The sequence below is a fragment of the Numida meleagris genome, chromosome 3, assembly GCF_002078875.1.
Source record: "Numida meleagris isolate 19003 breed g44 Domestic line chromosome 3, NumMel1.0, whole genome shotgun sequence".
Lineage (NCBI taxonomy): Eukaryota > Metazoa > Chordata > Aves > Galliformes > Numididae > Numida > Numida meleagris.
Window position 1 is genome coordinate 1,729,144 of NC_034411.1, and position 18,662 is coordinate 1,747,805.

General features: G+C 42.8%; 1 long non-coding RNA gene across 1 annotated transcript; it reads right to left on the bottom strand.

Annotated features, from left to right (window-relative positions):
• LOC110397097 lies at positions 8,054 to 16,927 on the bottom strand. Its single transcript, XR_002437540.1, has 3 exons — positions 16,861 to 16,927; positions 10,979 to 11,109; positions 8,054 to 8,205 (listed from the first exon to the last, which is right to left on the bottom strand). It is a non-coding gene; the product is annotated as an uncharacterized LOC110397097 (long non-coding RNA).

The window sequence follows — 18,662 nt, forward strand, 5'->3', positions numbered from 1 at the left end:
GTCATTGATGAAGACGTTGAAGAGCAGTGGTCCCAAGACAGACACCTGGGGGACACTACTCATCACCAGCCTCCACCTGGACGTAGTGCTATTCACCACAACCCTCTGTCTACAGCCTGCAACCAATTCCTTATCCACCAAGTAGTCCACCCCTCAAATCCGTTTCTCTCCAATTTGGAGATAAGGATGTGGAGGGGGACCATGTCAAAGGCCTTGCACAAGTCCAGTTAGATGACATCTATCACCTTGCCTTTGTCCATCAGTGTCATCGCTCCATCATAGAAGGCCACTACATTGGTCATGCACAACCTTCCCTTGGTAAAGCCATGCTGGCTGTCTCGGATCACCTACTCAACCCTCATGTGCCTTAACATGTGTTCTAGGAAGACCTGTTCCATGATCTTCCGAAGCACAGTGCTGAGGCTCACCAGCCTGGAGTTCCCCGGGTCCTCCATCCTCCCTTTCTTGTAAATGAGAGTGACATTTCCTTTTTTCCAGTCCCCGGAGACTTCTCCCAATAGCCATGACTTTTCAAATATGATGGAGAGTGGCTCAGGAACCACATCAGCCAGCTCCTTTAGGACCCTGGGATGCATGTCATTCGACCCCTTAGACTTGTATACATTCAGTCTCATGAAGCAGTCTCGGACTTGCTCTGCCCTTACAGTGGGGAGGGGGAGGGATTTACTTCCGCAGTTCCCTCCTAGAGGCCCAGGGATGTGAGCTTCAGGGATGTGAGAAATACAAGATTCCTGACTGCCAAGGAAGGCTGAGGCAAAAAACTCATTTAGTACCTCAGCCTCCTCCACATCTGTCGTAGCCGGTTCTCCTTTCTCATTTACCAAAGGAGATACACTCTCTTTGGCTTGCCTCTAACATGCTTGGACCAGAATTTGAGACAGGAAAACACAGACTGCCATGCTTGTTTGAGAATGATGTCAAGCCCCCATCATAGCCACCGGACACCATGAGCTAATCACAGCACACCAAGAAGTCTACATGGGGGATGTTAAACAGCAAATGATGAAAAGTAAACACTTGAAAATAACTTTCCAGGTGCATGTTATTGTCTAAGATTCATGAAACTTTCTGGGCATACAAATATTTGTACAAATAGCCAAAGATTGTCTCAAATAGCAGAGCTGGTTTAAATAGCCTTGCAAAGAACCGAAGAGCAAAGCCCTGCTCATTCATGAATATATTTATGCGTTTGTTTATTGCTATTCAGTCAGCTTTAAACCCTACCCAGCGGGGGAGAGCCTATATACCTTATGCCTATGGGCCACATAATGCTTCCAGTGGGGATGGAAAAACTTCAAATAAGTTTGGCATTCAGATCCAGTTTCTCTGCTTATCTGCTGCTAATTCAAACTCTCCCAACATATCAAAAACGTTGAACCGGGCAGGAAACCACACATGAACAGGTTTTCCTACAGGATTTCTGGCATTTCTACATTAGATTCCAGATGGAAACACCCATGAGAACAGCTTCTATCCTGATATTTTTGGCACATTCAGTTGCAGTCCTAACTGGAACCCTGAATTGGGAAGAGAAAAAAAAAGAAAAAAGCACCAACCGCTTGTCATACTGTTTCAGAACTTAAAGAGTTATTCCTCATCTGAGCTATGTTTTTATATTCGGAAGCAGGAGACAATGTTCTCAGGTTTGTCTTCAGTGGTTTGTAAGCATGGATCTGGCCCCAAAACGAGATTTGAACTCTCTACTTTCCTCCCTTCTATGCTCAAAGGAGTATCTCAGATATCGAAAAATGAAGGTATGCATTGCCTGTCTTTGAAATAAAGGATTTTAAAGATGTTATTCATGGCCGCAGCTCAGGGCTTTCTGCCTGCCACGAGCAGATTTCTCTAAAAGGTGAGTGAATACACCACATTTCCTGCAGTCCATTTTGGTTCACGTATATATTTCTGCCCCTCTCTCTGGATTGATAGCCACTTCCATAGGCAATAAGTCCAGCAAAAACTAGTTTCAGTGGAGCCTCTCAAAAATAGTATTCAGCTCTACTCAGCAATTTCTGTTTCCAAGGGGAGATTTGACATTTGCATTTTCCTTATCTCTTTATTTTCACTGAAAACGTGTGCATTTTGTTCGGTGCCAAGTTCTTTTTTTCTGACCTCGCAGTCCTGCCCCTTGCTTTTTGCACCACAGTTCACACTGGGAGAAAACAGAAACAACATTAGGGATTAGTGACATCAGTTGGTTTGTTAGCAGCTTGCCTGGATATCCTAACCCTTCTGTCCTTTAAGACAGACACAATGTAAATCTACTGCAAAAGCGCTGAAAGGAAAACTTGCTGCTTTGACTCAAATAATCCATTTCGAGCAGCAGTCAGAGGTCTCAAAGATGCAAAATGACCAAAATCTCTCTTAAAACCCTATAGACACGTGCTCACGTGCACCAAATTCTGCCCCTTTTGTACTTTTCTCCCCGAGTAACGCTATTGCAGAAGGCAAGGCTTCAGGAAGGGATCAGGGAGGTGCAGCAGGCCTTCCCTTCCCAGTCCCCAGGCACTGACTGGTGTGAGCCGCACATGGTGGCTTTGACACCGTCTCCAAGGCCTGAGGGTTTTCTCGTGTTTATATTTCAAAACTTCTTTTTCCTGAAGAAATGCTGCCACTTCTACTCACGTGTGCATCAGTTCCCTCTACTGGCAGCATAAATTAAGTGATTCCTTTTAATTCACCAGGTAGGTAGTGGTTTTGGAGGAGAAGCTGTGCTCCGCTTGGTGGGAATAAGCAAGGCCGTTACCTCGAGGATGTTACCGTCTTGGATGCTATAGCAGAAACTTTAGTGTGCTAGCTCTTACTGCCATGCTGCTCCTCTTCACCTTTCTAAAGCTGAATTTCCATGCTATGGTCCAGGACAGATACTTAACACTATCTTAACGTATTTTTATCCTTAACTGTGACAGTAGGGTGGAAACTGAAGCAGTTTGGGCAAACACACTGCACCAACCCTGGAGCTTTGTGTTTTGAGGCTGGGCTGGGCGTGCAGCTTCTCCTCAGCTGGGCTCCTCCTTCTGCTTGTGTACCTGGAGACCACTCCAAAGTGATACTTACAATCATTTCCATATTCTTCTGTCTTTTTTTTTATCCTTCTAGACAAAGCAAATTGATTTTGTCCTGCCACAGGTAATACTTTCTTTCTGCAACATAAGGCCACTGTATTTGGGTGTTCGAGGAAAACACTGAATAAAGACAAGCACGTGCCATTTTAAAAAAGAAAAACAACAGAAACAACAAACTCAAAGAGAACAAGATAAAAGTTTTCCCGTCTGGATCCGAGCTGTTGGTATTTAGCAAAAACAGCAAAAAAAATCGTTCCATTTTCTGAAGCAACCGGCCAGTAATGCCATATCATAATTCTCTGCAGTTTCTCCAGTAGTTTCAGTAGCAATATTTGGGACTGAAAACCAGTACTTAAAATCTCCACTTAGGACCAAGGCAAATAAACCTGCACAGGTTCAGCAACCAACAAAACCATTCCCATTGTTCTAGTGCAAGTAAAAGTGGAAAGGAAATATAGAAATTGGTAGGGAAAATAAGAATATACGTACATATACAGCTGTATTTGCACGTGCAAGTGTGGGTGCAAGAAGTTAAAGACACATTCTGAACCTCAGTTTAGACACGTCTCTCATTTCTAACTGGCACAGATAATGTGGCCTCAGTGCATACAGTTTCTTGGAATTTTCAAGAAGTGTCGTTACTGGGGATTTTCTTTTCTTTTTTTTAATCTAGGTCATATTTCTGAAATAGGTTGTACAAAAATGTTGTATTTGACCCCGGTGTTCTGATTAAATGCATTACAGGACCTGCAGACATATTTAAAAGGGGAAAAAAAAAAAGAAAACATTCTTCCTCACCTTGCTGCACGAGTTCCCGTTTGAGGAATAAAATTGTTTATTTCTATTTCAGGAGCTTTTACAGACTGATCAAGTGTCAAGACAGGGTAGTTGACTCAGAGTTAACATAGATATTGCTTCATAATATCTTTAGAACCTGAATCAAATCGTGAGGTACTTTGAAACTATGGGAGTATAATGAAAATACATTTCTCTCTTTGTATTATCCTTTGTAATGGGGAGCTTTACATTTCCTTTCTAGCAACTATGATGTACATTGTACTATCAAGGCATTTTTGGGGATCATTTACCTGAATAAAATTTATGCGTAAGGTGTCTAAGGGCCAGCCTGGACTTATGCTACCTGGTCCTTGTAATAAGTGAATAGATTTTCTTTCATTTTTTTTCCTATCTAAATAAAATGTCAGAAAGTTCTTGGAATGTTCAGTAGGGGAGAAAAACATCAAATTAAGGAAATGGCTATGAGCTAGGTGTCGGTGTTGCTAGAAGCCCTGCTGAGCCTCCGTTCTCCAGAAGCAATGCAAGCAATGCATGTGAGGAGACACGTACCCATAGGGTCCCTCTTGACATCTCTGTCCCCAGGGGCGCTTAGCTGCTATTTGGTCCTAGTGTGTGCCCTGCCCACTTCATTGCCACTGAATGGGGTGCTGGAGCAGTCTTTGCAAAGCACATTGGGACCCCGCAGCAAAAGGAAAAACGTTCTTGACTTAATACATATATATGGCGTTAGTACATTGCATAAATCACGCTTTCCCTTGGATGCGGAATCCTAATGCAATCCATCTCTTCAGAAGTGCTGTGTTTTAATTTTTGTACACACACAGGTCCATCTGGAGTCTCATGCAGGCCAGGTATGCGAAAGAATCAGCCCAAATTCAATCTATCTGGGGCATGGCTAGGAACCCATAAACACATATTTCTAAAAAATTATGCTAAGAAAAAAACAACCATTTTACGTCACTAACTTTCCAAACTATGCTACTAATTCCTGGTTCCCACCTGCTTTCCACGATGTGTGGTGTTGCCTAGTATGTGTTTACCTGGTGCAGAATCTTTTTTGATATCATGCACTGGAAACAGCAGAATCTGGCTCTTTAGTGATCATGACATCCAACAATTGGATGCAGGAATTCACCTCTGTTTCATAGGTTAAATGAATATTCCGTGAGTATTGATTGTTCAGTTCTTCCACTGAAAGATGAATGTGATCAGCATGGATAATCAAAAAAAATATCATCTCCATACCTCTCGTATGCAGATGGTTGCAGTTCAATATCAGCCAGCAGTACAGCTTCCTGGTGTGACAGGAAAATATCTGTGGCAATTCAGGATTAACAGAGGCCGTTGCTACATCAGTGTTTTCTTTGTAATAGTTTCCATTCTATCGGAAATAACTGGTTGCACATTTCTGCGTGCGACATTAAAATTCACCACTGAAATCGCACTCAGTAATAATAAAGCCCCTGCAAGAGTCTCTACAAACACACTAGACTCCAAATTAAAGAGCAAGTGTATTGTTAGGGTTTGCACGGATCTTTTTTGGATTAGCGCTAGGTGAACAATAAATAAAATTCCAGGAGAAGTTCCCCGAGCTGATATACATTCAAGGTATTATCTTTGCTCTGTACTGTATGCGCTTCTGGGTGAAAAAATTCTAATTGCACTTCCATTCAAAAATCAACCGTGGGAATAAGGAATCATGCTCATTTTATGCACAGCAGCCTGAAGGCCTTATCCTTAAAACAAATTACAGCGCCTCCTATGCAACTCACACTCTGAAGCTAATTCTCACCCTAAAGCAAAACTCCAAAATTAAACTTTAATCTGTGATCTAAACAATTTTGTCCTTGTGATCAATCTTGTCGAGGTGGATTCTAATGCGTGTATGTGTGCGCGTGTGTGTGTGTGCAAGTGGGCGTGCGCACATGCACATGAGCATGTGTAAGTATAAAACACCATGGTAATTGTTACCACAGATGAGGACAGAACGTTAAACACTCTGCTGGGTAAGACCAAGACAAAATACATGCTGTGAAGGTAGACAATAAGCTGTTATACGCTCCTATATGTAAGTGAGACCTGGACTTGTCACTAGCAAAAGCTAAAATTCTGCCACGTGTAACGTATTTACTAGGATCTGCCAAAGACATAGGCAGGCTGCCACGCCATTAAAGCAATTACTCTTACTCTCTCAGATATGTAGAAAGTAGATTCTGCTCCCTGGAATCATATGCTGAGGGAAGGAGGGAACAAGGAAGGGAGGGTACAAGGAGGAGAGACAGAAAAAGAGCAGTTCCTGCCCAAAAAGGAAGCTGCTGCCTCGGCATAGGGAGGTTTGGGGCCAGCAAGAGTTAAAGGAGTTGGAAGTGTACGGTCTGTCTCTCCCCAGCTTGGTGCAGTGACTCTGCGTCCTGCAGGAACCTGTTCAGATGCTCTGATAAGTCAGACAGAATTCATGGGAGATTACCACACAGCTCCTGCCAAGCTGTGCTGCAGCGCGGGTAATAGATATGCTCCAGTACTAAATCCTAAAAGGCCCTGCTACATCTGTCAAGCATGGCCTGGAAAAGCACCCTCAGTTCAGATGTTATCACTGCTCTGCCTGCATCAGAAGATTTAGTGTCCACCCCGGAGGTTGCTTTTGCTGCACAGTTTTCAGGGGCAAAACAACAAGGAAGAAAGATGAGAGAAAAAAAAGGCAAATTATTCTTGCTTAAAGCAAGAGGAATAAAGTGATGTGCTTGCAGACTAGTTCAGCTTCTCACTCTGCATCCAGAAGGTCCCAAATCCCACATTAAGATGGTACTGATGTTCTAAGCTGATTAGCTCGGACATGTTCGGCTCCCTGGACTGTGACACCATGAAGAAGATCTTCTGTAGAGAGACTCTTTCCCAAGGAAAGCTGAACAACAAAGCCAGCAGGGGTCACAGGCAGTGGATGGAATTTGCCTGCCTTTGATAATTGACTTTAAAACTGGTTCTAGAAAAGCTGCTCTGACAGAAAATGAAGTTTTCGTAGCCCTGCTCATGAAACGCTGCTTCTCCCATTAACCATCACATTCTAAGAGGTATAGAGCAGCTATGACCTTCAGGAAAGCATCCAGAAGAAGGGACTGTAACAAATACACTGTCAATACACACCATGTCCTCTTGACCACCATTAGGATCCAGAGACCACGTATGCTTTCTGCCTTACTTTACAGAATGGCAGATGTGAGAAACCAAAACCTCAGTGATCCCACGGGAAGGTGGGTACTGATGTGTATGCAGCACCTAATGTGGAGGGGCTGCAGCAGCTGCTCCCAGGCTGGGGTCACCCCACTGCACCAGCACTCCCAGCCCTTCAACAGCTTACTCCTGAGATGGGAAAACCTAGCAGGTCAAGCTGCTGGGGCAAATCACATCCTCCTTGGGACCACACAAGGCCTCCTGTGCTCAAAATCCTTGTAGGAATCTGGTTTTCCTCTCTCTCCTTCCCCTCTGTACTTGAGACGACCCACTAGATGAACTGATTTTGTCCCTAATGGAAAATGGGCAGAAAGGAGAAGCCTGGGGGCAAGAATGCAGTTAAGAGGAAGGGTTTGGGATGAATGATGCAAATGAATGGTAGGAAGGAGTCCTAATCTTCAGGACAGCCACTGAAGAAGACAAAAGGAGAATCCCAGAATGTTCCCATCTGGCAGATCACTGAGCAACTGCAGAGGAGCACAGCAGACCTGAAGGTGTGCAGAGAAGCACGGTGTGTCTGCTCACTGTGGTGGCAAAGAAAAGCAAGGGCAAGCTCCTTCCCCAAAACAACCATTTCTTAGTCAATACACAGACTCTTCTGGAAAAACTGCAACCTTTGTTACTTGCTCATCTTTCACAGTATTTGAATGCTTGTTCAAACCAATTAAAGATGTGTCACAGTATAAAGTAGCTGCTGTGTGGTACCAAAGCTATAACCTCAATGAGCAGTGACTGCGTGATGTCCAAAGCACCCAGCTCACGTGAAGCCCATCCCAGCAAGCATGGCCTCACCAGTAGCACCAGCCTGCAGCTCCTCCCCATGGGCCTGCTTGTGGGACTGCTATCCCAGATGCTGTCACCAGCACATTTTGCAAGTGCTGAATTTACATTTAAAAATAAAGAAAGAGATCTTATCACAGGTAGTTTGAACTAACCTCGTCTTGGTTCTTCCTAGCCAGGTTCCTCCAAGAAACATGCAAGAGGGATTCGGGCTGAGCTGCAATGACCAGTGCCCTCCATGTGGCAGGGTTACATCCTTCAAATGGAAATGGATTGCTGTGTACAACAGGCTTGCATGTATGTATCCCTGTAACTTAGTAAATACACAGAGAAAAGGTATTTGCCAGATTAATTTGAATGGTGAACTTGAATGGTCTACAAATTTTAGGAAAAAAAAAATAGCCTTATTCTGTTCAGAATATCACATTTACAATGGGAGGATAGTTCTAAATTTAATTGTGGCTTGCACTGATTCCAAATTATTTTTAAGGCGAAACTGGAGATATGTAAGACAATACTAGGTTGGCAAAAAGGATTTCCTCATTAAGACCACAGAGCTTAAAATACATTTCACTAAAAGAAGGCGCAGCCCAAGCATCTTTCCTTCACAACATCAGTATTTTGGGCAAGGCATCATGATTCAGTGGACCAAGTTCAACATTCCTCCTCGCAAAATAACAGCTTGTTGAAGCTACAGTATCCCCTGTCTTTTTGGTACGTAAAGTTTCAGAATTTGTTGCAATATAACCAATATTGCCATGTGAAAATTCCAAAGATTCGTCACAGAAAACTCCTCAGAGAAAAAAAAAAAAAAAAAGGAAAAGATAAAAATCAACGTAGCTTAAGAGGAATTTCAAAATATATCTAAGCTATAGACGTTTTAACATAAATAAGGGCGTAGCAAATTATATAATCAAAAGAAGACAACAAAAAGAGAGAGCAGCACTGAACAATGCAGTGGCTAAAGCATTCTTCAGCGATTTCTGCGTGTTTGCTATATTTGATGCAGACATAAATCTTAGAATAGTTTTTAAAAAGGACTTTGATTCTGACCTTCTGCTGTCAAAAGCAGCTACTGTCAAGAATAATCTAAAACAGCTTCATAAGGGGTGCTTTAACTGATTAATCTCTGAAGGTCACACAATCTGTTTAGACTATAACATTGGTGTCACTTGCAGAATATCTAAAGTTGTCAGGTCCTGGTAAGCTCATTGTGGGAAACTGGGATCCCGAGGGTGGTTATAAATAATTAGCACAGTTAAAAGTTCAGTTACTTTAGGTAGTTTAATATTTCCGTGTCTTCCAACGATGAACAGTGAAGGCGCAGATATGTAGCAATCATATCTCCTGAATAATCTAAAAGCAGTGGCCATGGTAACTATAATTTAAAATGGAAAGATGAATAGGATAAAGCATCTATTCTATACACTTTTTGTTCTCTGCCAGCTCTGGATGCCTCTTCAGGCTGCGCAGCTTCCCCAACCTGTCATTAACACTTAGAGCTCTGAGTGACTGGGAGCCTTTCACGTCTTTAAAAAAAAAAAAAAAAACCAACAAATCCATTAAATGTGATGAGTTGTTGAAATCTCAGACCCTGCTGGAAAAGCAGACAGGCGTTCCTGGTTGCTTTAAAAGTTTTCCAGCGCTAGAAGATTGAGACAAAATAGATTTAGTTCTGTGGCTTCCCCAAAAATGTTTCCATTAAGGACAATGCACAGGCACATGCTTGCGGTACACGTGCAGGGTGCACTACATAGCTACACATCCATAAATTGCCCATGGATCAAAGATCAGGGCTTAAAGCTGAGCTAGGCTACAGCACACAGAAAATAAGAGATGGAACCATCTTGCTACTGCCTGTTTCACTTAAAGATGATAAGAAAACATTATCACATTATTTTAAGGTAAATCCAGCATTTCCAGAGCTGATTGAGGCAAGAATTAGACAGTGTTTAGGGGATTATGAAAAACAGCTTCCTCTACAGGTCAACAGCTAATCAGAATTCTCATGAGATTTTCCAAAGATTTTTTTTTTTTTTTTTTGCCTTATGAATAATTTCACCAAAGGCACAAAAACGGGCACATTATTTAGAGAGAGCCTTTTGATGTATTTTCTCTGAATAAGCACGAGTATTCGAGGATTTCTGCTAGTTCAGAGCAACAGGGACCAACTTATTAAATGTTCCTGCTGCAATGCCTGCAAGCTAGCTGAGATTAATATCAGCATAACCTGTTACTTAATTCATTATGGGGATACAGGCTAATTTGATTTGATATTATTTTAATAAAGTTCTGTGATATATAAGATTGTTTCAGGCTATCAAAATAATTTTCCAGTTATTACAGTTATTCAAGCAAGTCCTTTGATAGCAGCAGTTGGTCCTCGTCTGTTGTGAATACATTAGCACTGATGATTCATAGCAGCTGAGAAATGTTAAGCCTGTGAAGCATTGTGTTGATGCTCAAATTTATTCTGCAGGCCATTAAAAAAAAAGAAAAAATATTTTGTATGCATCAAGCTTACACGTGTCATTAACACAGCTCATTTTTTAAAACCAGTCTTTCATAGAAGACAAGGTTTTTGCAAAGAAAAATCTGCTGTTCACTTTGAAATTCATTGATGCTATTTTACATGTTTTTTATATACAGTTTGCATCAGCCTGTATATTAAGTGAATCAAATAGTTCTAAAAATGATGCATTCTCTCATCACGGGGGGTATTGTAAGCCATTACAATATAACTGTTCCAGTCCACAACACTATATGTTCATTTTGCTGTCATGCAGACAAAAGCTTTTAATGTTGTTAATATGCTCTGTTTAAAAATGCCATTTCTGCTTTTATGCTTTTTCAGATATTCCATTTTGTCTTTTACTCTTCTTGGAATGAGGGGGGGGGGGGGGGGGAAACAACAACACAACAATTCTCCCCCTGGCCAAACAACACGAGGCCGCATCGCGACTGCGCTGCTACCCGGATGCGGAGGGGAGAGAGCAGCCGTTGTGGTGAGCACCCGGCCCGGGCCTGCAACATGGGAAGCAACATGGGAAGCAGCACCCAGCAGCTGGGAACACCGCTGCTCCTACCTGGAGCGGCCGCTGCCCGTCTTCTGCTCGTCTGCATTTCATCCCGTGCAGTGACGAGCACGTTCTTCTTGGCAGGGATTTTATGGGTAGCTTTAAGGCAGTTTGCAAGGAGCCTGGTGCTGAAGGCGAGCCTAAATAAAGAGGGAGAAACGTGAAAGCCAAGACAGAGCTTTCCTGCAGAAGCGTCCTGCAAAGAAAAGCCGCCATCGCTGTTGGGAGAAACACGTGGGAGTGCAGAGGAGATGGTGGCTGTGCTGAGCCATGTCTCTGGCCATGCAGGATGGGACACGGTCAGAGAGGTGGTTTAGGAGCGTTGCGGTTTGTTGTGCTGGCAGAGCAGCAAGATGCCCCATACTAGGCACAGCTGCCCTCACGCTGCACCCTAAAAACAGCTCGTCAAGGCCATCAGCAAGACATGAGCAACATGCATACCTTATAATTCTTCTTGTTTGGTCTCCTTGTGGAGATTACATCAGTGATGACTTCAGCAGGGTCTGGACTTGCATCCAGTGGAACACAGAGCTGGTCCCCAGTCACCCGTCCTCCACCAGCTCAGCTCATTACACCACAGGTACAGCTGCATATGGGTACAGCATCTTTTGGGTGTTCTTAGAGGAACTGTGCCTTCCTCACCGGGGCTCCTCCTTCCAACCTAATATTAAATCAATTATCAACCTTGCTGTTATCTTATTTGGAACACATCCATGTGTACATCAGGATTAGATATTTCTCAAGTGTAACAGGGAATTGGCTCTTAACCTGCAATGCGTTTCCGTAAAGGGGTGAGCAATTCACAGCAAATAATGTACGTGGAGAATTCAGCCCGATTCCCAGCCCTGTATTGTCTATGAATAGACAGGAAGACAGAGGACAAGAATGCTGAGGTCGTTGAGTCCCTTTCCTAAAATGAAAGATAAAATCCCTTCTATAAGCTGACCTAACATTATCTCAGCAAACTACCATTCTTGTCCCCATTACTCTTGCTTAAAGCCTTTTCCAGAAATTCCTTAATCTGCTAGTTAGGAATGTTTCTCCGATTTCATACCTACATTCCATCAAGTCCAGCTTGCAGTCGATTTCATTTCTGTCAGCGTTGCCGTTGCAGCTAGAAACATTCCTAGCACATTTCTTGACAGCACCCACACCCCTTCTGTGTCTCACTGTGATAGGCTAAATCTCCTTTAAGGCCCACTTGTAAGGTAAGGTTTCCCAGCCCTCACACATCCAGCCAGCACTTTCCTTCACCATTCCATGCTCATTCCCTTTCTGACACACCATGCATTCAGCTTTCCATCTCTGACAAAGTTCTTCAGCAGATACATCTTAGGGACATTTCTTCTATTTCTTTGGTTCCAGAGAGCCATCCTTTCATCCCCGATTTCTGCACCCAGTGCGGCCATGTCGTAGCAAGGGTTCTTTTCATTTCCTACACGTGTGTCCGTGTGCTTTTTCTCATTAAGTTCCGTTTCATGCCTGTCACTCCAGCCCCCAAGGCCACCCACTTTCTTTCCTGTGCATTCAGGTTCTCCTTTTTCACTGGCAATGTCTCCAAACTTTGTCAACTCCAACATTTCATTAGCACATTCCTAATTTATGCTCCAAGGTCACTAATGAAAATGTTAAATAAGATGAGTCAGACTGATCCTTGACGAACTCCACTAATGAGCCCTTCTCCTGCCCTATGCTTCCCCTTTCACAAGCCGTTGCTGTCTCCCCTTTTCGCCATTCCTCACCACTCTCACGCAAAAGCCCATCTCTTCCTGCTTAACTAGATGTTTCCCATGTGGCACTTCATCAAGTGCTTCACTGAAGTACAGACAGATTAGATCTACTGCATTTCCTTTGTCCAGAAAATCAGTTATTTAACCAAAGAGAGACGTCAGCTTGCCCTGGTATGATCTACCTCATACGAATCCAGCTAGAATTGATCCCATCCTCCATGAATTTGCCTGCCTTTGTTTTTTTTCCTCAAGAACATACAAGAAAGCCTTATAATAATATTGAAGTTGCATCAAGAAGCCTTTCATTTCTCAGATTGCTCTTCCAGCCCCAAACTGCACATATTTGCTCTTCAGTTTCGTGCCACATCACCTGTTTGATATACCTATTAAAATATTTGCTGCCACTTTGTATTTCTGGCACATCCAGAAAGCTGGAGGAAGCCCAGTTCACACAGAAGTATGTTCCTTTTCAAATTACTCAATGCATTTTAACCTATAAATTAGTCATTCGCTGTGATGATTAGTTCAAGGATTCGATATTTAAGATATATTATTCAGGCACTGTAATGAGTAAACCTATCACAAGTCCCAAGTTATTATTGTGCTCGCAGAATGTACACCCTGACATTAGTGAGCTCCACCTGAAATTGCTTTGTTTGCTCTGTTACAAATGAGTTTAAGATACTGATTAACAAACTGGTGTTTGAAAGCCTGGAAAGTATTTCCTCTGAATAACCAAATGGGGAAGAAGAGGGAAGAAGCCCTCCTGCAAGTGGCAACCGAAAGGTGATGGGAACTTGGGTCAGGCAATACTTGGACTAGAACAATTGTCCCTACTATACTCTGTTATATCTTGGCATTTGAACATAAACCTATATTTTTACCACATACTGGCAACACAAAGATTTCGCTTCAAGAACCTGGGAGATTTCAGTATCCCTTCTGAACCTTAATTCATTGGTTTGATGCTACTAAACATTCACCAAAGAAAATACAATTAAATGGAAGGGTGAAAGACACTGCAGATATTTCATCCCCTGCATGTTTCCGTGCTACTTGCGTTTCCTTACAAAGCAAAGTGCTCGTATTGTACACTGTAGCTTGTGTCTGGACAGGGACAACAGATTTTCATGCCTGTTTTATCAGGATTAGAACTGCTGTGCCAAATACAGAAATGTGTGATAAGTGCATTATCAAAATTATAACTGTATTTTAGTCACAGTGTAACAACCTCATCGGACTTCCCTCAACAAGGAAGGCAAACCCAATAATGCTTAAGTCTGAATCTGAATTTTGAGCCCTCCATGATTGTTTGAGTGGGTTCAAAATTAAGTAAAATGAGTTTATCTATCCCTATTTCTATAATAATACTTAGCACTTAGCAATTCTCATCTTCAAAGCACTTTACAAACATTAACTAATTAACTATTAATTGGTAAATTTGAAAAGGTTGATAGGTGAGGTGAGCTTTGGATAAGACCCAGCAATACGGATGTTTAGTTTATCTGTGAATTACTTAATCATTAGTGAATCATAGAAATTAGAAATGAATAAGATGTATAGGGTCACCCTGTCCAGCCTGATGCCATTACAGGATTTTCCCTTACAATATATTCTCAAGTGTTTTGCCTAGTTTAATTAGAAATTATCCAAGGAATGGGGCTTCCATGGTTTCTCTTGGGATATTTCTCCTTAGTCTAATGTATCTTTCTGGTTTGAGGTTGCAGTATTCAACATGCTTGCCATTTCATGCCATCGTTTCTATGTATGCCCCTTCAGACCACTTCAGCAAATCCCTATGCATTTCAGTCGCACACAGAATTTTTCCTCTGCTTCTCTTGGGTCGATCTGGCCCAGAACCACTGGATATTGGAAAGTATCTGTTCCTGAAGATAGAAAAGCCAGCTTCTGTTGTCACTGTAGTCTAACTACAGCCTAAGTGATACTGTAGATTATGCCACCTCAACCTGCTTCTTGTTAGAAGGTGGAATCCCATATACCCAGAACTTTTCTATCAGCCTCGCTATATCTTTTCTCCCTCTCTCCCAGTACAAATCACCATTAGTCTGTGTCCCACTAATTTACGCAATTGTAAGCTCCTCAGGGCATGTAAACTGATTCTCACCACATTTGCCCAATGCCCAGGGACTTCAGATGAAGTTTATCAGTATCTCAGTAGACCTGCCAAATCACCAGGCAAGGAAGAAGGGGATGTGACTGTGACACTAAGTGTAATGCTCCTTGGGGGGAAGAAAGTTTTGCTTAGCTAGCTTCCAGATTTCAATGGGAAATCAGTAGGATCGCCCGTAACATCAAAATCAACTTTGTTTTCAAGTCCTTTGTGGGTCCTGAGCAGATCTTCTCCACACCTCGGAGAGAAGAGCTAACTCCTCCAGTTCTCATTTTCATAGTGACTGTGGTCTTGACCTTAGCAAAGCCCTCCTTTCCCTCTAAAGTCCATGCAGCCAACATACAGCTCTTCAACCTCAAGCCAGCCCAATCCCAGTAAGAGCCTACATGAACACTTATTTTTGAGAGAAGAAAGTTCAATTCCTTTCAAACAAGAGCTTCCTACATTGCATCATCCTTTTCCTGTGCTGGAAACTTCAGGAAGACATGACATATAGACACATCAGTCAGTCTATTCAAACCTTTTGTTCAACCAGTCTGGATTCCTGAAATATCACCAGGTCTTCACCAAAGACAAACAGGTGTGCTAGCTTGTCCAGATGATCCGTACCACACAAGACAAGGGTGATTTGAATCTGGGGCCATTTCCTAGTTTAAAATCTTTACAGCAGAAATGAAAAGGAATTCCAGCTATGTAATGAACAAAGACAAACATCTGTCACTCTTGCGAATTCCCCTCAGACTATGATAACAGATCACTTCTGGTCAGTTGACTGCAATAAAAATAAAGCTGAGTATTTTAAGCTCTAAAAATAAGCAAAAGGAAGTAAATATACTTCACCTGAGATGGTCAGATGAGAAGTCAGATCACACTGTTTTAATTTGTTATGATGCAACAGAAGCTGATGAAGGCTTTTACAAGATTGCACCAAGGTCCCCATTTATGGTAGTGCCTGGACCAGCCATGATACCTCAGAGCCATCCTGGTCTACTGGGCTGAGGCTGGAAGCATGGAACAAGACTCCCACATGTGCCAGCTCCTCCAGCAAATTAAGCCCCAGGTACGTAAAGGAAAACCTAAAACTGTTTCCTCAAAGGACTTTTACACTTCTTCCATGTGTGCTGCAAATTGCTTTCCTTCCCCAGCAATTGTAACAGCATTGTTAATAATTCCAAAAGTCTGCTGCAATTTGAATCCAAACTTTGAAGCCTCTTCTTGCTCTGAAGGAGATATATTTTCAGTCCAGAGGAAAAAAATCTCTGCTTTTGTAAGTTTTTTTCTAATGACATGCAAAAGGGTACAAGCTTGAAGATGTATCAGGAACTGTTGCAAATGTTTTGTCCTCTATTCAGTATTTACCTGGAAGGACAATATTAACTTCACAGAAGCTATCATCTGCCTATCATTTTTCCAGCATCTGGTACTTTAAAAGTAGTCTATTTGACTTTAATTTTTAAAATTTGAGAAGAAAATAAATATTCTCCTTTCTTGTGCACCATGGAGGCACTTAGAGACACCCACCCGAGGGCGAGGCTCCTTTCTCTTTCACCTCAGGCTTCTAGAGAGGGATGCCACCAATATCAGTGAGTTCCTTCCATCACGAGAAACCCCGCATCTTCACAAGACAAAACAGTGTGATGAACTTTAAATCACATGTGGACAGGTGGCAGAGCCTGGCTGAGATTTTTCAAACCAGTAATGGGGATAAAATTACATTCATATATAATTAATAGATGTTCAGTCACTTCTGAAGATAGCTATTTTTTCATTCAGATGTTCAGATAGCCAAGTTTTGGTTTTCACTGGCGCTAAAGCGTGTCCCAGATGTTTATGTGTGTGTGAAGGAGAGACAAAGAACTTACACCGTGGCTCAAAATAAGAAAAAAGCCTTAAATGTCACCACATACGCTCAAATATATAACACAAGTATATAACACAAATGACCTGTTGGAATAAAACAAATCACTCCCACAAGCTATCAGTGCACCAAAGCCCACGGCACGAGCAAATACGTTAAGGGCTGTTCTTACAGCAATTCGATGCTCACGCAGACCCATCCCCTCTCAAAACTCAACTTCTCATTTGTTTGCATATAGATGGAATGCATCAGTGCTGGACCCATTGTGTACTCACAAACCCTTCTCATTGTCTGGCACAAGCAGGGGGGAGCGTGGGGCCCTGTGGCAGAGAGACCCCCGGGTCATGGTCGAGCCGTGCTGGGTGAGGTTGCAGCGCTCGCCCATCGCGGCCATTCGCTGCGCTCTGTTCCTGTCAATTCTGTTGCTGGATGGGACTTGACTCCCTACATTTTTTTTTTTTTTTTCCTCCTCTGAAAATCAAAAAGCAGTTCATGAGTTGGTCGAGAGCCAGCAAAAATGAATAGTAATGAGCCAATTTCAATAGAAATAGGCTCATTACCATGCCAGCGGCTGATAAAACCAAATGCTCTCAATTCTCTCCAGCAAACGAGGTGCTGTAGGCAGTGTCCACTCTCCTGCCTGCAGGAAGTAACTCACAATTTCAAAATTAAAAGAATCAAAATACAAGTTGGAGTTTATTTCTGTGTTATACCTACGTCCCCCTGCAGGGTTGTTTCTAACTAGCTGCCAAAAAAGCTCACTCTTTTTCTTGAAAAGAGGAAAAAAAAATATTTTCTGTACGTTGTTCACTCCCTGAATGGTAATGGGAAATCCTGTGTAAACTCCAGCAAAGAAGATGGTCTAAGGAGCTCCTTTGAATTCAGCACACTGCTCCGTGCACAACAGGAGGCTACAGGTATTCTAGAGTATCAGAAACCTACTTGCAATTTCCCAATTGCAAGAAGAAAAGAAAAAAAAAAGAAAAAAAACCCATCCCTTAAACGAAAACCCAAATCCAAGCAAATGTAAACCTCTGAAGCCATAGAAGAGTCCCACAATGACAGGAGGGTGTTTGATAGCTGAATTCAATGATTGAGAGAAAGGAAGGAAACAGAAAGATGATCTGCCCCACTCTCGGTTTCTCCATGCATCACTTGACAGCAGTAGGATAAGGGGAACTTGACTCGGTCTGCTGTCTGCTGAAGACCTAAATCCTTGTATTTTCACCCTAAAAGTGATTTGGGCCCTGAAGCAAGCTGGAGAGGAAGGTCGCCTGGCAGAGAGCTCCTGAAATGTGCTGGCACTGCTGTTTGAATGGACAGACACCAGGACAGACAAGCCAAACCCACACCAATGTGATTTGTACGGGGAACCGAGTGGAATTGCCCCCTTCCCTGCCAGACCTCAGAGGGGAAAGAATCAAAGCCAAATTTCAGAAGAACAGACCGAGTCCTGCAGCGAATGAGCATGACCGCCTCCTGTCAGAGGTGGTTCTGAGGCAGAGCAAATAGCAGGGCAGGTTTTTGAAGCAGAGGAGTTCCAGCTGCCTCCAGCACTATTGATGTCGCAGATCGCCCCGTTCCCACTTGTCGGGGCAGGTTAAGCATTTAGGAGGCTCTCCCTCTCCAGACTTTGTCTGCCATTTCCATTCCCATCCCTAAGCCACTGCTTCCCAACCGTTTCCTTGGTCAAGCCAGCAACGCTTAGCCTTCAAAATTATTTCCTCCCCTGCCATAAAACCTGGCGAGGCTTTCCATTTTAGCAGCTTGAGAATTTTAACTATCCCCTCTTTGCCCTGCCAGCCATTTAAGTCCTGAAGCTACAAGCGGGCTGAGTGGAGTACATCATCTGTAAACTCGACTTGCCTAGTCAGGGGGTCTGGGGGGCTTTCTGCACGCTGAAACAGAGCCTTTTAACACTGAATGGTGCAAATTGTGCACTGGGGACAACTTCAAATGTCTCTACAATGCATA